At 47.7% G+C, this 19132-nt stretch overlaps 1 long non-coding RNA gene across 1 annotated transcript; it reads right to left on the minus strand.

Moving 5' to 3' along the window:
- Positions 1-3110: 3110 nt before the first annotated feature.
- On the minus strand, positions 3111-13450 carry LOC106048313 (uncharacterized). Its single transcript, XR_007164134.2, has 4 exons — positions 13135-13450; positions 6913-7219; positions 4515-4626; positions 3111-3885 (listed from the first exon to the last, which is right to left on the minus strand). It is a non-coding gene; the product is annotated as an uncharacterized lncRNA (long non-coding RNA).
- Between the last annotated feature and the right edge of the window lie 5682 nt (positions 13451-19132).

Below are 19132 nucleotides of genomic sequence, written 5' to 3' on the forward strand. Positions count from 1 at the left end.
TGCCAGCAAGTGGGCTGGGGGTGTGCAAGGAATTGGGAGGGGACAGAGCCAGGACAGCTGACCCAAACTGGCCGAAGGGATATTCCTCTCCATCCCATATGGTGTCACACTGAGCAATTCCTAGGGGGTAGCTGGCTGGGGTGGCGGGGAGACTGCTGCTCAGGGACAGGCTGGGAGTGGGTCAGCAGGTAGTGACAAATTGCTCTGTGCATCACCTGCTTTGTAATTCCTATTATTGTTATCTTTATTGTTTCTCTTCCTTTTCTGTCCTGCCACATTAAACCACAACATTCTCCTAAAAGAGGACTTCTGCACACCAGCTGTTTCCTTGTAGGAAGAATTAGCAGGCATTGAGAAGTGCTGGAACACTTAAGTAAATTGGCACCTGCTACAGTGAACAACGATTCTGTCAGTAGAGATAATACAGCTTGTTACAATATTATAATGGTCTGATGACTCCCTTGACTTCATTGTAATCACAGTATCTGAACAGGAAAGGGCCCTGACATACGTGAACACATGAAAAAATCACTGGAGAGGTGCCTCCATTAACTCCGAACTCAGCACCTCCCCTCCCACACCCCCCGTCTAGCACAGCACTCCTGCAAGGACGGTTTCATGTCAAGAGGTATGGTAGGAAACCTAGCGAGAGGGAAAGCCCCGTTAAGATGATCTTACCCAGCCATCTTACTATTATTACAAATATATTCCAATTTCAAAAAAGAGAGAAGATCTATATCTGAAAAATATTATATAAAAAACTATCAGCTACCAGTGATCTGATAAATTCTGATTGCAAATATGGATAACACCACAATATGATATCAAAACTGTATTAGAAACACTTAAAATGAATAAAACTTTCATCTAAATTGCTAGACTTTGTGTTCCCCAGCTGATTTACTTCAGGTGTGGCCTCACCAGGGCTCATATTCAGAATAAATAGATAATTTTGGAACTAATTCACATATATATATATATATCTGCAGAGTTTTGATCACTACTCTAAGAAGTCTGCAGAATGACACAATGAACATCGCCCGTACTGTCTCCTACATTCCCATTCAGTCATCTTACTCACATCAAGTAGCGAACACATTGTTATATACCAAAAAGAAAAAACAAAGCAAACAAAAAAAAGGACTATTTCTGTTCTTACCGTAAAGCAGCAGCGATAGTTACAAATATGATTTAAACATACATCACAAAGTACTCCTGGCAGTGTCATGTCCGCAGACACCAAGGGCTCTCGCACACGTACACACAAACACGAAGTCAGCTTTGCATTCTGTCACAGGGTTAGTTGGCATTTTATGAGTGCAAGTTCTTACATTAAGATGATCAAAGTAATAAAAAGCATTTTGAATTGTTAACGATGGAAAAGTAGCTTAAACATTCATAAAAGCTTTATTTTTTGTCATTTGCTTGGAGTCTTCCAGTGGTTTATAAAAAAAGCATTAACACTAAAGAACTGAGCTATCGATCATTTTGGTAGTTGTTGCAGTTAAAATTACAAAGTAAAAGACATTATAATAAAACTCTGCTTACACTCCCTTGTCATTACTGCTGCCGGCCGTTTGGCAGCCTGGCCCCACCAGGCTTTGGCCAAAGCAGAGGAAGGAAGCAGGGGCTCTGCTCTCCGCTGGGACAGATGCTGCCTGCTTCCCTTGGGCTGCCTACATTTCCATTACACTTCCAGCCACTTCCCAACAGGAAAGCTGGGCAAGGCAGCACAACTTACTAGCATGATTCATAACATTTTCACGAAGTAACTAAACACCCTGGAAAACGTTTAGATAGTGCTGTCACTAGGAACAAACAGAAAATAAACAAATCGACCAAAACCAACCAGCACACACACACACACAAAAAAAAGCTTGAGAGCACTGCAGTGCCTGACAAGGGAACAAGGAATATTCCTTCCTCATAACAACAGAGGAGGGAGACCTGCATGACAAAACACGAAGCTCATGCAAGACATTACATGCAAGTTAAAAGACCTCTGGTAACTGAGAGTGGGATTTGTGGTGGGGGAGCCAGTGGTGCCCCTCTCACTGAGGAACCCTTCACTGCCATTCACGGTTCCAAATGGTCACATGCAAGCAAGATAATGAGGAACACACCATGTTTTGTATTTCATTCTCATCCTGCTTACACGGTATGGATGCACAATGCTCTTGTTCTGTAAGATAAGACATGGAAGGCTCTCCATGTGGTGCTTCAGTCACCAGGCTCATCTCTGCTTTATAAAGCACATGATCCGTAAATACCATTTTGTGCCCTTTTCACCCCCCTGACGACTGAGCTCTTGTAGCGTACCTCAGGTGCAGCGCAGGAGCTGCTGCGCTCTTCACACAGCCAAGTCAGGGCAGCTGGCTGTTGGATGAGCTTCAAGGGAACTCCAAGTTCTCTGAACTTGCCCAAGTTCTCATCAACTCTGCTGTCTCTTGCAGCAACCTAGGTGTGAAAAATGCAATTTCAGAGGAGCTGAATGCAACCACCAGGCTTGCACAAGGGCTCCTAGTGCTATTAGCTCCTCAGCACAAAAAGGCCCTGTGACATGGGGCTGAAGCTCCAAGCCCGTCCCAGCTGCAGCCCGGGGCATCGAGCAGCAGCTCAGCAGGCACCAGGCATCGGTCTGCGCTGAGCTGGGGAGGGCAGGATTGCTGCTCGGCGCCGAGAGCACCTCCAATGCTCGCCACAGGGTCCAGGCACGTGCTTGAAGACCCACAGAAACACCAAAGCACCCACTGGAAAGGATGTGGTTTAGCTCCTCTTCAGTGCCAAGGGTCTCCACCTCTGGAAGAAAGGGTTAATGGCTGCTGGCTTAATTAGTGCAACATGAATGAACAACATTTTTGTGAGCTTGAGGGTAAATTAAGACAACGTTTAGTTCTGCTTCTTATTAGCTCTGCATAAGTTCTCCCAGGAGCCTAATTAGCTCTGTCACAGTAAACATCTCCTCTATTTACACAGGGGAATGTATTCCTTTTCTATAGGTTTTGCCCTTGCAATAAGCATCATTAGGAAATACCGCCCCCTCCCACCCCTCCCGCAGGGCACTGGGTGCCGCAGCGCAGGGTCTGCTGCCCTGTGCCCCCCAGCCCTGGCTGCGAGCAGTTCCCCGCAGCCAGCCCACAGCCGCCTGCGTGACCCCGAGCCCCCCTCCAGCACAGGGGCAGGGGGCTCAGCCGGACACCCCAGGGTACACTGCCTCAGTGCTGGGACCCGGGGCCCCAGGAGGCAGCAGGCTTCCAGCCACGCATCTCACCGTGAGTTAAGAGACTGCATTGCCAGAGTCGCCCAAGCAAACAAGCTGGGCTTGCCAAGGCAAACTTGTTTCCCCCCAGGCAGTCTTCAAAATAAAGTGGCTATAAGGAAAAATAAATAAATAAGAAAGAAAAAGCCAACACCTGGGAACACTATCAAAAGGCAGTGGACTCTCTTTCACTGGGAAAAAAGAATCGACTGATTTCAAGTCTTCTTTTCAGATCTGGGCACTTCCATCATGTGAAATCATTGCGGTATATGGCTTATCTCCTGGGCTTCTCTCCGGCCTGAGGTAGGTTAGATTACTTCTCGTGTCAGTGCTGGCACTGGAGTCCCGCTGCCTGGCACGGAGCACTAGCCGCAGTTGCTGCTGGCGATGGCGGCGTGCTGTGCCAGCCCTGCCCGGCCAGCAGCCCCCGGGTCCGAGGGGACCGGCCGCGTCTGGCCTCTGCTCACAAGAAATAACGTCCCAGCCGTGCGACCTCTGCTTATCCATGGGATTTTCAGAGTAAGCGTCAGCATCTCTCCACTGCCACCAGCACATCTTCAAGCTCTACCACCACTCAGGGATTTTATAATGCAGAACTTCTCTTCCTGAGAGTAACAGCCATACACCTTGAAGGAATAATCACAAGTAAAATTGGCTCTGTACATTAATTATCTTTAGGCATTTGCTCCAAAGTGCAGGTAGTCATTTTTCTGTTTTAACATTTATAGTTCTGTGCAAAGTACTTCATTATGCAGAAAGATCCCAATTCAGTCAGGTTCTTCCTCCCCTCTCAGTTTTTACGTAGACCTTCCAGACTTTTTACTCTGAAGGAAAGTCTAAAATATGTGCTGAGTCAGAAGGGAAGGTGCTGCAGCTCACAGAACAATGCGGCGAGGGGCGACCCCCGTTCTCTGTGCCGGGCGCTGTTGGTCCCCATCCGACTGTCAGCCTTCCCCTAGTCTTGGGTGAAGACATTAAGAACTGCCCCCAAGGGATGCTACCCGTAACTCTCTGGGTTTCCTAATGCTGAGCACAGCCTTCCAAGCCCCAAGACCCTCCCAGCCCTCACCCTCCACCAGCCCCCCACCCGCCTGCAGCTCCCTGCGGGGATGCTGCTGGAGACCGCAGTGGGTGTCTGCGGCCTGGCTGGGCGACATTTGCTGCTCTGCCCTTAGCTGGTAAGCTAAAGTTTAGAAGAAAAATGGTGCAGGTTACATAGTACGAAGAATTATTGGCTACAAAATTGTGAACACACCTTTTGAAGCATTTTCCTCACTCATTACAGCAAGTTGCAAGACAGACACCTGCCACCCTGGTGTTCGGTATTACAGGGGTATATTTAACATCAGGCCTGGAGGGTGGATCACCTGAGAAATACATGGGAACAGTCTCTGCAATATGACTTGTTGACAATTGCATTTTTAGTACCTTTCACTACTAGAAATAGTGTCTGAAGTGTTTTGCAACTCTCAGGCAAAGCTCTCCAGGTGAAGAAATGGAAAAAAAATAAAGATCAAGTTACAGGGCTGCCAACAGACCCCCTCCAGCTCAGCAAGAAGCAGGGGATTAGGGGCTGCTGGGCCCCGTGGGTGCCGCCAGGGACACCATGCACCGCCAGGACACCATGCACCGCCGGGACACCGGTGGTCCTGCTGCCCCCGGACAGCGGCACTGCGGGCTCGCAAGGCCGAGCAGGTCCCAGCCCCGGTGCTTTGGTTCACTGGGAGCTGTCACTGCACAGCGGTGCCACCTCGCTTAGCTTGCCCGAGCTTGGGCTAGACAAAGCAAAGGAGATGATTTCTCCAGACTCTGCCACAGCAGCAGGCATGGTCTGCGATGGCAGCTGAAGCAGAGATGGGCGCATGCTGTGACTGTGGGAGAGGGATACTCACGCAGCAGGAGTGCACATCTCCTCTTTTCCAGGGCGTAAGTAGAAAGAGCATTTGTCATTAGCTCAGAAGAGTATGAAAGCTCCCAGGAACCTCACACTTAGGTTCTCTGAAGAGCCTCTGCCCTGGAGTGCTCTCCTAGCTCCAACAGATTTCTCTGGAGTCTGATTAAACTCATCATTTGTCACTGAAAGTGTCATAAAATATTTATGACACAGCTGATATTTAAAGATCACAGTAGAAATTTCTAATAACCACTGTAACACAGTGGAAGCACAATCTGATTGACACAGTCAGAAAATTGAAATACTAGAGCAAAGAAACACTCTGATGCACCCACTAATTAGTTATCCACAATTCCTGGGGTAAAAGTTGCACACTCAGACCCTATCCAAAGACTTTCGTGCAGCCACTACCGCTGCGCAGGACATCTAAGATGTACAGACAGACGGATGTTCCAACTTCCATTTGGAAGTTCTGCCTAGACTTCACATATATCAGGTTTTATACTTCACAATGTTGCCTAATCTAATTTGATTTCTTTAAGTGTTTTGCCCTCCAAATAATAAAGGATTAGAGGGTAATAAAGGACTATGAGATAGTCCTTAGATGCACTGCCAGATCACAACATGCCTTCTATTAGGAGAAGCAAAGAATAGCCTTCTCCATCGTCTGGCAGAACTCAAAGTCACCTTTCAGAGCTCTGTCCTCCCACCACAAGCTCAAGTACCTTTGTTTATGCACTGTTGCTCAATTTAAAGGAAGTGAAGCTCCAAGAATGTTATTTTAAAACTGTTGTCTCTGCTATTACTTGTCACAAATAAAGTTACCTAACTAATATTTAATGACTGATCATCGAGCTGGGATTGAAGAATTCTGACTGCCCACCTGCATGTCATTGACATCTGTCTCATGCTTGTTTTATGCATCCTGGACGTGTCGCAGGAGAGTTACTTCAGCCCAGAGGCCTGACTTCCCTGGCACTGAAATCTTGCAGAACCTCAGGGACAAACTGTCTAAAGCTCTTTCAGTCTCAGCACTGATTCAAGCCATCTCCCACATTTGCTATACAAATGCAAAAGAATAATTGACTCTGCACTGAAGGCAGTAAATTTTTCAGCCTCTCTACACCAGCTTTACTCTTAGGGAACTTTCATTGACTCAGTATAGGTGAAGAGAAATTCTGCTGACAGTTTTGCAATTGGAAGTGTTTTCTGAAAAAACATTAAAAAACAAACAAACAATGAGTTTGCTTTCATTGCTTTCAGTATGGTAAGACCTGCAGGAAAGATTTCTACAATGCCACTCCTTTCTAACAGAAGTGCTTTTTACAGAGGAAAAAAGTGCACTCCTTTCATATTTTGGGTTTAATGCGTTCTTCAGTTCTAGTTTCTAACATGGTACATAAAACTCTTTCCTTAACTTAGAGTTGCAGAGTTATAGTTGCATCACTACTAAAAAAAAAATTTAAAAAAATCAGATGTTCACAGTTAGTTGCGATAAAATGGCTTTTTAATAGCCTGCACCATTAACTACAGATATTTTAAAACTATAAAAGAGCTGTAATAACAACAAATTGTTCAAGAAAAAAAGGCAACTGATGTAACTGCTTCCAAAGTAGGGAGCCAAAAAAAATATATTTTTCTCAGAGAAATGAATGAGTCACAGTAGAACATCTATGATCATAGAAAAACACTAGATTTAGTCACTGGTAAATAACACAGTTATAAAGGAGCAAATACAAAAGGATTCCTCACCACTCACCTGGAGACTTTTACAGTCAGAAGGTATCTTTATGACTACACAATCTGTCCTGCACAGCCCTGGCACTGGGCCTCCTGGTGGCATTTCCTTCCTGAATGGGACGAGCTCCTTCACGAAAAGCACAGTTGAGCCCACCCAAGCAGGCGCAGTGACTTGGAGGAGGATGTTCCAACAGCTGAGTATCCTCACTGCCGGAAGGGATTCATTTCTTTCCTGAATTTGTTCATCTTCAGATGAAGTCATTGCACACTCATACCTTTATCTTTTTCTCTGAAGATCCATCTATTCCATATCACCATGTAGATACCTATAGACAAGAAGCTTTAAGGTGCTTTGATTAAAAAAAAAAAAGTAGCTGAACTCCTTAAGCCTTTCTTTATCGAATGTTACAAACTCTCCCCTTATTGTTTGACCTTCACATGGAAGCGCCTGCAGGTATCAAGCATGGGCATGGCTCTAGTGACAGACTTCCAGTCTCTGTACAGGTAGCTTTTGTGAGGCATCTCTGTCTGCACGGTCCTAGATCACACATGCACTTTTAGTCACAACGTCACACTCATTCACCTTTAGCTTGTGGACAAATTCAGTTTTCAAGAGATTCAAAACGTCTCCAGTTGAGCACCTAACTTACAGAGGAATAACATCAAAGCTACACAAGGCTGACAGGGGTCTTGCCTGGTTGAGCTCTGAACACCTCCAAGAATGCAGCCCCCAGCCTCTCTGAGCCTCTCTTCCTGTTTTTGACCACCTCAGGATGAAAGGCTTTTCCCTACATCTACCTGGCACGTTCCTTGCTGCTGTTCCTGCCGCTGCCTCTCATCCTTCCAGCGTTCCTCAGGAAGCACCCGGCTCTGTCTTCTCCATGGGGAGCTGGAGGAGGTAGAGGGATCCTCCAGCCCTCCTCCGGGCTGCACAAACCCACTTCACAGCCTCTCCTCGCACATTCCCATGCTCCAGCTTCATTTTTTCTAATCTTTTGTTGTTTTGTTTTGAGTGGAGGGGGCACAATTCAATTTTCCCAGCTTCTCTTTGAGAGATACTTAATTATAGCTTTTTTTCCTTTCTTTCCCCCTTACACATACTACAAAAAAGGCAAAGATTAAGATGGTCTACTATCAAAACATCTGAGACAGCTGTACAAATAGCTCCATAGGAATATCCCAGATGAGCAGACAGGCTATTAAACTCTATGTCTGTGGATTGGTCTAGCGTAGATCAAGAAGATACTGATCAGCTGGTATTGTTCAGCAGCAGGGAAGTCATTTGTCTTCAATATGAACACAATGCTCCTATTGTTGCACATCAGCTGGGGACCAGCCCTGTTATTGTGGCATTGATTGGTTGGTTTAGAGAGGGCAGGGGAGAGGTCTGAGTTTTAAGTACAGCTGAAAATCATGTGAGGGAACGGCGAGCAGGGAATACGTCACAGGAACAGCCTGTTAAAAGGAGTGTTCTAGTACCTTTATACCTAGAATAACAACTCCATCACCGTCCAGAGATAACAAGCCCCACATCCTCTCCACATACGTGACCAAATGAAGAGAAGGCCGCTCTGCAGGCTGATCCCTGCTCCTTCACATGTGCCAGTACCTGGGTCAGCATCAAAGCACTTTCTTGTGTGTTTACGTGACCGAGCTGCTTGGCCTGATGCGTCCCACATCTGTCCTAAGAGCAATGCTGTGGACGCAGATCCTACCCAGTGACCCAGCTGCACTGGGGGAGGCAGCCCTCCCCAGCAGCAGGGCAGTGCGTAGCCCAGCCCGGAGCACGGTGCTTTGTCACGCTCCCCAGCGAGGCTCAGGCAGATGGAGTCACCATGGACCATGGCAGTGTGGGGTCAGAACCGTGCACTGCAGCAGTTGGCAGTCCCTGTCTTCCATCCATGCTGGCCATCACTGTTTGAGAGCAGTTATGATCTTTGCTGCTTTATCAGCAGTTGCCTTTTGTATTTTTCCTGAATTGCTGCAAATACCCACGAGATCTGGGGTGGGACCCTGGCACTTCCACCACACCATGCAGCACTGGACCTGCTACTGCGCTCATCAGCGGGACCTTCCCAAGGCAGTGCTTTCCAGATCCAGCGACCAGGTGCTGTACTGGCATCGAGAAACTATGAATAATATCTGAACAGCTTCTGCCAGTGATCTTACCCATAAAACTCCCAGCCTAAGAAATGCAAATAGGAACACCACTTTCTTTTAATCTTTCCTGAGTTTCTCACACACACACACACGATTTGGCCCATACTTTCATTGCCCCTGGTGCCACCAGGGTTATGCTGCCACTCACGCCATTCGCACACTCAGCTGTCCAGCTGTGGTGGAAGAATAAAAAGAAGTAAAGCTGTTACCAGCCCCATGGGGCAGGGCAGATAGCTCAGCTGGGCAGCAGCAACAGCTCAGTGCTGTGCAGGCACACGGCTGCACCGAGTGGGCTCTGGCACCGACTGCAGAAGGGGGCTCCCAGGAGCAGCACCACACCACGGCGCTGCATGCAGCTGAGCAGTAAAGGCAAAACACGGCGAGCAGCAGGGTGACAGGATGGGAGGTGGGAGACAGGGCCAGCTGCATCCCCATCACACCGAGACTCAGCACTCAGGAGATGCTTGACTCTGCATTGATTCTGCATGCTAAAACAGGTTGAAACGAAAACAGTGACAAAATATCACAGAAGAAGCAGTGACAGAGTCCTGATTCATGGGTCCCCCTCTACCGCCTAATTTGTTGTTTTGAAAAAGATCAATGCTGTTGATCTCTGCCAAAATTATGGATATGCTACTATTTGTAGATCAGTTCAGTGCATTTACAATCCCAGGAGAAATCTCACTGCCGAGTTTACTCATTTTCTCATTGACACTGACAACAGTAAGCACTCCTCTCCAACACCTGGTTCTGAGGCTAAAGATCCCAAGGAAATTCTGCATCTGAAAAAGCAACCTCAGCAGAAACAGCTTTATGACATTAAGAAAGCAAACCAAACCTCAGCCTTACCCTGCTCTTTGTCCCTACTCTGCAAAGTAAGCAGCAAACACCACCTTTTCTTTGCTGGTTACTTCCAGACCAGTGCCCTAGATAGGGCTGCAAACGGCTGCTCATGTAACACACTTGGCTGTTCTGGTAGTGATACCTCATTAGATCTAGGAAGGAAACCTCACTAATCACTGCTCTGAAAATGAATTGTTTCTGCTGGTGATTATATTTAACTATTATGATCATCATGCCAGAACTCCCCCGTTTTTGCACTGAACACACACACACACACTCTGACCCACTGTCTCCACCACGTGGAAACTAACACAGGCTGCCCCTAAACCAGAAGAACATGGAAACTAGGTATGTGGCCAAGCTCATTTCTTTCACTGCAAAACCTGTTTGGAGTATGCTTTGCTGCCCACCTTGTCTCCATCATCTGTAAAATGCCATCATTTACTGCATATGTGGACATGACCACTCGTGGGTAGCTGACTTGCAGGATGTCTGTCTCTGCAGCTCTTCTGCCACAATGCAGTCTGTGCTTAATGCTAGGAAATCTGGTTTTCTGACTGCTGCAGGCTGTAGGAACATTTTTCATAAAGAAATTATGCTCTCTTCCTCTCACACACTCTTCCTTTTGTTTGCAGGCATGACCTACAAATAGCAGCTAGGTATTAAGCTAGAGAAGAATAAAACAGATGACGTTCACCAGAAATCCTTCTTCTGCAGTTTGACTTTGTGGCTTTGACCTAGTTTTCTTCACCCTGTCTGAACTACTCGGTTGCAGAGAAAATTGAAAAAGGACAGAGTTTCTTTGCAAATGTGGAAGTCAAGGACTTGTCTTAGAGAAGAAATCAGCTCATTCCATGTTCCTTCAGGGACTCTGAACCCATGGACTTTCCAGTTTGGACCTCTTCCTCTTTGTAAGAACTCAGGCATTTGACACTCTTCTCACTCGCAAGCACCCCACCTGAGAGTGCTGAGCCTGTCCAGAGCACCCTGAGGCACAGGACAGCTGCAGCAGCTGCACCCTCTCAGCGCCTCAGCTGTGTAAGCAGGTACAGAAGAAACTCAGGGCATGACCTGCACCTGGAGCACCCACAGAACACCCTGTGGAATGTGGTGAAGAGCATATTTACGATGGAGAGGTAGCAACCTTACAGGCACAAGAAGTACAGCAGAAAAAGAAAATAAAAACCCAGAAGAGCAGTGTTGATGCATTGTCTCCCAAATAATGCATGCTTTGGTACAGTGGGACCATTTTATATAGCAGCTAAAAGCATCTAAATCCACTCTGATATGTTCCAAAAGCACAGTGACTCAGTTGCATATGTTAGCTCATCTGTCTCCTCTTCAGATACATTTTCATCATTCACATTCCAAGGTTATATAATTTGGGGTCACACCAGGGATCCAGTGCACGGTGCAGCCCAAGGATTGCCCATCTGTACAGAGGAGATTTTCACTCACGAGGAGGCAGAGCTGGGTGATGAGAATAAGCCTTCAGATGGTGACGTATGTGACAAGTTGCTGAGAGAGCTAAAGCCAGTCAAAGCATTTCATTTGCTATGAATTGAGTAATTACATGACTCTAGGTCCAAACAGGCTTTTTATTAAGAAAATAGTTTATTTAGATCCTACAGCTGCAATTAATGCTGAACTGGCCCAGCTTTTCTGAAGCTCCTCCAAAGCTTCTCTCAAGCTATACTTACTTCTCCTTTATATCCCATACTGATGCCTGCCTACACAGAGCTATTTTAAAGTCAACAGAATAATATGAATTAAATATTTATATCAACAAATACTCAGTTGAGTGTTGCCTTCCATACTGCTAGTTGATGTACAAATCTGCACTAGAAACCTCTCCTCCACAAGAGAGATTATTTCCTTTCAGTGTGAAGAAAACTGGTCAACTGAACATAAAGCATAAGCTTTATCCACCTGTTACCTAATGCAGTTGCACTAAAAACAGCCTTGAATATTGTTAGATAAATGATGCCTTTTGATTAGAGGTACATTTGACTTTTGACACATGCATAATGCTTACGATGGAAGCAATGGACAAAGTACCAGCTCCGTCACCCTGTTGCAGTGACCCCTCTCAGCCGGGAACAGCAGCAGCCCAACACACAGAGCAGGGAGAGCTGCTGCCAGCCGTGTTCCTCCCCGTGCACCTTTTCACCTACAGCAACCTCAGCTCCGGGCTGAGAAGCGAGCGCACTCCAGACCTAGCTAAGGGTTTTGCCACCACCCGCCACGTCAAGGACGAGCCCGCCCCGTCTGTGCCACCAGCGCTGCCCAGGACGTGCCCGCAGCTCCCAGGCGAGGCCCAGGACAAGGCGTGCGTGCCGCTCCTCACCCCTTACACAGCGTTGTCACCTCGCATACAGCACAAGTTTGGGACACAGTGAACCCCTATTCAGGGCAGGGAATCTAATCGCTCTGCTACCCTGACACGTAAAACCTTTTACATGCTAACAGGCAAAAGTTAAGTGCACATAAGCAAAAAGCTCATACTTCCAGAGCGAGCATCTGCCCTATCAGGGAGGTGTGCTAACCTGGATTTTTCCACTGACACACAGGCAAAGCTTTTTAAGCTGTAGCACCCAGACAAGGCTACAGGCTAAATATCACCATTGTGCTATAGAGAAAGCTGAACACAATATCACAGGTCTGCGCAAATCCTGCGGGTCACGATCTGCAGGGTCCCTTGCAGTTACCGCTTTCCAAAGAACAGCTCTCCCATCGACCCCCTTGGGAGCTCTGTTTTTATTCCCACAAAGCCACTGGGCTGGAGGAAATGCGATTATTTTACCACAGAGCTCAGTTCACCCACTATATGTAACCTGCCCTCATCCATTATTTCACAGCCTGCAATTTGTATTCGCCAACTCAACACACGCCACCAGGACGTGTAACAAAGCGCACCTGCAGCAGAGTAAGAAAATATCCCTGCGGGACCCCGCTAAGAACCACTTATATGAAATCACACCTCCTTTACCCACCACTTATTTTCCAGACCTGTTAACTAAATCAGTTTTCTGATACATTCAGCATAAGCTGCCCAGGCGCTGCCAAGGGCTAATCCTCCCGCACCCAGCGATGTCACCTCCAGCACCCGGCGACAGAGAACACCCCGGGGCCACCCCTCCCCGCACCCCATCCATCTCCTCCCACAGCACCCCACACGCCCTTCCCACCCCTCCTGTCCGGGGCTGAGCAGCCTCACTCAGCAGCTTGTTCCTCCTACCCTCACTGCCAGAGACCTCTCCTCCAAGCTCAGCATGAACACTTCTTACTGGATCACGACAAAGCCCAGCCCAGCCTTTACCCACAGCTCGTTTTAAAGCCCTCCTCGGCACGGCCCTTTTCGGCCTCTCTGGCTGCAGGTGGAAGCAGCTCTCCCCCAGGGCCACCTGATGATCGCCACGGCTCTTGGGGCTGCCTCCTGCTGGCACCACTCGCTCAGACAAGGCGTCCCGGGCCAGCTGCGGGCTCTAGCAGCACAAAAGTACAATGTCGTGTTTCTTGCAGGGCTCATTCATGTTTGTGCCCCCTCATCCACAAGTCACTACTTTTCCCATCACAGCAGGACATGACTAAGATGTATTTATCTTGGGATGCCCAGTAACCCCAGAATCCTCTGACGAAGGGCTGGCAGCTGTTCCTCGTCCTGCATTAGCAAGCTCAGCCTCGCTGAGTGCATTAGCTTCTACTTCCCCTCTATTCCCAGAGCAGGCTTCCAGCCTGCCAGCACAGCATGGGCTGGAACCAGACACAGGCCCTGACACACAGCCAGGCCGTATCCTGCCAACCCAGCCATCATCCATTTGTGGCTATACATTTCTGCCGCTGTTTAATAGAAGTACGCTAGCACAACTTTTGCCTAATGTTTTTAAACAACAACATCACGTGAGGCAGTGATTGAACTGCCATGAAGCAATGCCTGAGCTACGCTGCATCGCCCCTTCGCAGGCCTTTAGCCCCCAACACGTGCAAGGCAGAGGGCAGGAGCCCGCAGCTTCCCATGTCCCTGCGCGTGGTTTCAGCGGTGCTGAGCGGGGAGGAGCCCGCTGCCGTGGGGAGATGAAGCCTGTGCCAGGACACCCGCCTCGCCCCTTTGCCCATGGGCAGAGCCGAGCCGAGCCACCCACACCAGGCGAAGCTCTGCCGGCAGCTTCAATTTGCAGGGGCTGAAGGAGAGCGGCCTCCTTGAGAGCCGGGAGGCAGCGGTGCTGACCTCCAGAAAACGCTCCTCGGTTGTGTTTGAACTTCTCTGGAAGGTGCTGCTATCGGTCTGCTTTGCCTGAATTTCTTGGTTCACCTGGATACGCTCAGAGCATGGTGTGTCAGGCAAGGTGTGCACTGCCCCAGCAAATGCTGTGCTGCTCTGTTGGTCTTCTGCCTGCACCTCCGGCTGCCTGGTGGCCTGCAGAGTGTGCCGAAGGGCCTGGGGGGCTTCCCCCCCCACAGCAAAACCGCTTTGCACCATCACGTGCCCCTCTGGCAGAGCTGCCCAGCCTCGTGCAGCTACTGCCACCTCTTCCATCCACTTTTGGGACTGTTTATTACCTCTTCTCCTGTCCCGATCTAAGCTCTTCTCTTTTTCTTTGTGTCTCCACTGCTCCCGGAGGCAGGGCAGGAGATGGCCTCATCCTGGCGGGGCGCAGCCGCGGTGCGGAGCTGGGAGCTGGCGCAGCCAGCCCTGCTTGGAGCGGCAGCCACGTCCTCTGCCTCGCAGCCTGCTGCCGTGCCGGGAGCGCTGCCCACAGGGTGACTCCTGCTGTGGGTTAATTACCCTTGCTGGGCTTTATTCATTCTTTTATTGCACTCATTTCTTGTATTTATTTCCCTTCAGGACTCACAACTGGAATATCCAAATGAAAATGTGAAAGTTAGAAACCACAAGCATACATTTTAGGCGGTTTGGGTTTTCTCACACAAGCAGTGCAGTTTGTCTTGGAAATGCTCAGTAAACAGCTGAGCTCACATTTAAAGTAACATTTGCACTAAATGAATGTTTTGCTGCACCGTAACACTGATTCTGTTATTTTTAAAGCTAAAGTTGCCACAAAAAACTCTCTTGAAAATGAAAACATTTTCAATACATCAGTTATGTTTTGCTTTCATGCTTTTATTTATTTATTTATTTATTTTTATAAGGTTGTATCTGGTACACGAAAACAGCAAGCCGATAAGGAAAGGATTATTTACTCACAAGGAAGCTGTAAATGTTCTTTTTTCACTTTCTGAATGTAAATATTTGCTTTCTGGTGTTTGCTGAGAGGCATGTACTAGCTTCCAGACTGAAGAGCATCACCACAAATAAACAGCAGGCACGCTGGCACTGCGGCCAGCAGCAGTACCCCTCAACGCGTGCCACGCGGCTTGCCTTGGGCAGCGCGGAGGCCACGCACTGGCCGTGGGGATGCTTTTTGCCCAAAACCCCACTGAGGAGCAGAGCGCAGTGCCACGCACAGCACCGCCAGCAGGCTGCCCTGGATCCCCGAGTCGTGCACGTTCAGCCTAAAAAATACCTTACTTTGGTGATTAAAATATAATTGATCAGTGTCCAGTTGTAAAAGGCGGTTTAAAAATCAAACAGCAAAGGTAACTTTGATACCAGGGACCATTTGTGCTACTGCTCCACACTGGCAGTCAAATGACAATAACCATCCCAGCAAATGCCACTGGAGGAGCCTCAGGAAGCTCTAATAAGGTGATGAAAATGTGAGTGCAACTCAGAAAGTTAACAGGAATAGCAGGCAAAGTCCTGCAGTTCAGCCTGCCTGTCATCGCTATTAAGTAGGAGGTGTTTGAAGGGACCTTGAAATGGATGGGAGCGTGTAAAGATAATCTGTTAGCTCAGTCATCACCTCTGTCAGCTGCCAGGAGGTCTGCGCACACCTTCGCCAGAAGTAATGAAAGCGGGGTTATTTTTGTCACTTATCCCGAGGCCACAGGTGAGGAGCTGCACTCGGCGGGGGGGGGGGGTCAGAACCCGTGCCCCCACGGCTGCCTCCAGGGGCTGGCCTTGTGCCGCCGTGTGCCGTGGCTGCCCAGGTACGGGGCAACTTGATCAATTTACAAGGATTCTAAACATTCACATTTAAGTTTGCTCAAAAGAAGAAAAAAAAAAAAAAAAAAAAGATGCTTATTGCCTGGTGGTATGTACTTTAGTTTTTACTTCAACTGGTACAACTGAAAACATTCAGTTTTTTTCTATCAAATGGTGGATAACTTCATCTGAGAATATGCATTTTGGATGAGTTAATACTCTTTCACAGCACAGGGTATACAAAATGTTACCTGTCAGAACTGCTGCATGCCCATGAGAAAACGAGCTGGCAAACCTGCATATAAACACTCAGAAAACTTACATATGTAGCCAGAAAAATCAGGCTGAAACAATGAGTAATGATATGACAGTGTGAAAGAAAGAAGCTTCTTCCAAATATGACAAACTTACTTGGAGAAGTTAATTCATTTTATTACAGTAAAACATGATTGACATCATGCACATTTTCTCCTAATTTGTGCTTTTGTTTTGTTTGTTATTTATACAGTGTTCTATAAAATGTGAAGACTTCGATCTACGGATGTCAATGAACTTCCATTTTTTCCTTCAACAGATTAAATCTTTTTATTTCTGCACTTAAAATAAACATGACAAACAAGCAAAAGAAGAACGGGGTGGAAAGGCCACACTTTGGGATCTGAAGGACCACGTTTAGGGAGGTGAGAGCAGAAGGGCAGGCTTGCGAGGAGCTCCCATGCGGTGCAGGAGCCGTGCAGAGTGCCCAGGCTGTCCTTCGTCCCCGTGCCCTGGCCAGGAGCCAGCCACCACCTCCTGCGAGGGACGTGCTCCTCTGCACGAGCACACTCCGGCCGCGTGCTGCGTCTCTGCTTGCTCCTCTTACTTTGTTTTGAAGTATTTCCCTTCAATGTTGCCACAGAAGCTATATAATTAGATATTTTATTTACATGGATAAATGAGGTAATTATCCTTACTTATACATTACTATACAATCCATCCATTTTAATTGGATTATGTAAGTAATTGGACAGCAATGTGCTAAGCAGAGAGAACAGCAGATGAAAACGCTGGCTCTTTTACACAGAGTTCAACCACTATACAGAAGCATATGATAATGTATAATAAGAGCAACTCATTACAAATCATTACTGCCAAGGAATTGTTTCCAATCATATAAGTGATTCTCTTTCTATGCTTTCATTACCAGGTCTCCATAGCTTTAATATTCCTGCTTTTGCAAGCATTGTATTTTGGGATACATTGACAGCTCCATTTTTGCCCATTATCATGCAATAGTCTCTCAGTTTTCTTAAATTTCCTCATTAGGTTTGTTTCCCCTACTGTGAGTTCTTCTCTTTCTAATTTGATATGAAACAATTTCTTGGGGTTTCATCACATGAGCAAGTGTGTGCTCGCATGCACGCTGCCTCTTTGGACTTCATTGTCACCTGTAGACTTCTACCCAAAGCTTCCTGCACTGGCAAGAGCCTCTGCCAATTCTGGGGCTCACCCACAGCACCATGACGTCTGCCAGGAGTCTGCTTGCCTCCCGCTGAAAACACCAAGACACCAATTGCTGACACCACAGACCTTGCAAAAAATCCTGTTCTTTTACAGTGCGTTTTTTCTTCTTCCTAAATGATTTCTCCAAAGCAGGAGCCGCTTCCTTGTTTGCTTTCTGCGCATCTGCAAAATACATGTTTTACAGAGCAAATAACTGTGTTGTGAAAAGCCAGCTGCACTTTTAGGTTGGGGACAGGAGAAAGAAACGACATGTTTTGCTTCAGTTTGCATGGGCCAGTCTCTCAGTTGATCTGTGTTCTCTGCCTGTTAGTATGTCCATCGCTACATGCTTTAAAATACATTCTTGGCTTGAAGTTGTGTCCTGATGTTATCCCTGGGACAGTTTTAAAATCTTCTTCTGGTTTCTGCAGAGGTCTGGCAGGTACAGTGCTGCCTTCCCAGGGTGCTAAGTGTGCTGGTCAGTAACTGCAGTATTTTGGTGATATATTAAAATGTCTTGTAAACCAATTTGCAGCAGTGAGTGATTGCTCTGCTTGAAAGACTTCAATTTTCGTTTCTTATTTTTCAAAGCAGATACTTATTATAATACAGGTTATTAAACATCAGAGGTTTATCTTGTATTGAGACAATTTACCTTCTTTTAAAGGCTCATAAATGCTTTATTGTGCATGGTTCTGAATAAATATTTGATTCCACATGAGATCTGTATTCTTGCTCTGGAAGCCATAGAGTTGTGAAGGAGCTGTCACCTACTTCTCACTGCTCCTCACACAAGGGCCATCTTCCAAAGCGTCCTGTTACCTCGGTTAGGTGTCAAGCAGCCCGGGCAGCCGGTGCCGCTCGCCTCTGCCTTGTGCCGGGTGCCACACGCGTGTGCCTGGGGATGGCTGCAGGAGGTCCAGAGCCCCTTGGGGCCAGCAGGTGCTCGGGCCTTGTTTCTAGGGGAGCGCCGAGGGCGAGGGTCACAAGAGGAGTGCCTCGTTTACACGGGGAAATCTGCCTTCCGTTGAGATGACCACATCCACTTTCCCAAGGAGATTCTGTTTCTTTGGTGTTAAAGAAATTGTCTTGAGAGCATATGTGACGCAAAAAGGCAGCAGGGGAACACAGCCGTGATTCCTCAGTCTTCGAGACTATCACGTACCATAAAGCCCTTGGCAGACAATGAGCAGGCGGAGGGGCAGGGACAGCCCCCCAGGGTGACACACAGCCGCACGGTTTGGGGATGCAGGCAGGAAGCGGAGCGAGAACAGGCACCTGGCAGCCCAATATGCTTTGGTCCCTCCGTGCAGTGATTCCCTATTTAAAGGAGAGTGCTCCAGAGGTGTTGGGGCAGACATGGAAAACATTCTGGCCACAATATTACTTCCACGTGCAGCTCCCAACAGTAATTTTAGGCACAGCAACTCCAGCAGCTGTTGCCCTCGAGTGCTGAGCCGGCTGTCCCATGTCACAGCGAGGCCTCAGTCCTCTCTGAAAGGCCGTGGAGACCTGGGGAGATCCTGGTGTGGGGGAAAAGGCAAAGCCCGTGCCCTTCTTCGGGTAAGATCAGAGGGAGAACCCAGGTTGCTGCAGACAGGTCAGCCCCAGGCTCCTGCAGCTTGTGGGAGGCACCCGGCAGCAGCAGCAGGTTGCCTGCCTGCACGCCCAAACACAGCCCCAGCCAAAGAAATGGAAGCCCAGTAAG

Source organism: Anser cygnoides, chromosome 5 (assembly GCF_040182565.1).
Source record: "Anser cygnoides isolate HZ-2024a breed goose chromosome 5, Taihu_goose_T2T_genome, whole genome shotgun sequence".
Classification (NCBI taxonomy): Eukaryota; Metazoa; Chordata; class Aves; order Anseriformes; family Anatidae; genus Anser; species Anser cygnoides.